The sequence below is a fragment of the Arachis ipaensis genome, chromosome B02 (assembly GCF_000816755.2).
Source record: "Arachis ipaensis cultivar K30076 chromosome B02, Araip1.1, whole genome shotgun sequence".
NCBI lineage: Eukaryota > Viridiplantae > Streptophyta > Magnoliopsida > Fabales > Fabaceae > Arachis > Arachis ipaensis.
In genome coordinates, this window is record NC_029786.2 from 21,278,908 (window position 1) to 21,280,800 (window position 1,893).

Below are 1,893 nucleotides of genomic sequence, written 5' to 3' on the forward strand. Positions count from 1 at the left end.
TAAAAATATTTCTTATTTATTGGTAGATGTTTAACAAAATTTATATTTATAATAATAATTATTCATAATTAAAAAGAATAAATGACCATTTGTACCCATGACAGATGAAAACGCTGACATTTGTACTCATGATAGCCTGAAACTAAAGTTATACCCATGATAGATGTTTTTCGTATGACAAAAGTGCCCTGACTTAGATTTGAGCTTGGTTTGTGGAAATCCGATCCTACGTGGCACTCCCTACCTTATCTTCAACCCCTCTCTCTCTTACTCACTCTCTTTCTCTCTTCAACCCCCACTCTTTCTTCCTCAACACTCGCTCCCTCACCTTCCTCGTCGTCATCAATGGCGCAAAATGATAACACCAATACACCAGTAACCAACAACACCAATACATAAAGTGGCACAACTCTTCCCACTACTAAGTACTAACCTTCTGAAACTTCAACCCTCTCGCATTGTTTTTTCAAACATCCACATGGGTTGCTGCATCAGCAAATCCCAGACCCAAAACCAAAATTCATATCACCAAAATAATCAAACTTCCAACAATACCTTACACCCTCTCTCCCCAACTCAAACCTTAACCAACAAATACCACAGCGGCAACCACCACCATTGTTAGAGGAAGAGTCTGTGAAAGAGGTCCTCTCAAAAACACCCATTGCCAAACGAAATCAAGTTCCAATTTTGAAGTCAGAATCGGACACCCTTCTGCCTCCTCTTTAAAATCCTGATGACAAAATCGAATCAAAGAACCCACATCCCATTCCCAATCCCATTATCGTCAACAAAAAAGAAGGTGAAGTCTCAGAGGTAGTGTCTCAGCTCTCAGAAGAACCATGTAGCATCAGCGGAAGCTTCTCCACTGCTACCACAGTTACGGAGAAGAGAGAAGAAGAAGTAACCAGCAAAAGAAGCATCAGGGAGGGAACAACAGCAATGATGAAGAATCATAAGTGGAACAGCAACAGATCCCTGTCGAGGAAGCGCCCTCACGGCGAAGTTCTGGAATTGGTTCGACTCGGAGAGCTGGTATCCACTTGGACGCATCATCGGCGGAACCCTCTATCCCGGTCTCATGCTCACTGCCGCTGCGCTCTACTGGGTCGTTAGCTTGGGCTCTGGCTTCGATGTTTGGATATTTCTACATGGTTTCGACTTGGGGTGGTTATGTGTTTATCATCAATTTGGTGCCACTTTATGTATTGGTGTTGTTGGTTACTGGTGTATTATGAAGGCTAGGATGTAGATGAGTGTGAGGACAGTGACGCGGATCAGAAGCTCTTGCTGCTTGGTCTTGAGCTTCAGGGTTTTGGAGAACGAGAAATTGTTAAAGAGATCTTGCACCATTGATGACGACGAGGAAGGTGAGGGAGCGAGTGTTGAGGAAGAAGGGCCAGAGTGGGGGTTGAAGAGAGAGAGAGAGAGAGTGAGTAAGAGAGAGAGGGGTTGAAGATAAGGTAGGGAGTGCCACGTAGGATCAGATTCCCACGAACCAAGCTCAGATCCAAGTCAGGGCACTTTTGTCACACGAAAGGCATCTATCATGGGTATAACTTTAGTTTCAGGCTATCATGAGTACAAATGTCAGCGTTTTCATCTGTCATGGATACAAATAGTCATTTATTCTAATTAAAAATATAATTGATTTAAAAATAAATAAATATAAAATTAAAATAATAAAAAACAATTTAACTGTGTTTTTACTATATATCAATTTTTTTTTTACCAAAAATAGGAGACTCGAACCCGCAACCTCTTAATTGAGTATGAAGAGACTATGCCATTTGAACTATTACTCATTGGCTTTTACTATATATCAATTGAATAGCATATTTATTGTTAAGGAATATCATAGCTTAATTGCAAGTTAAACATTTACATCTTGGA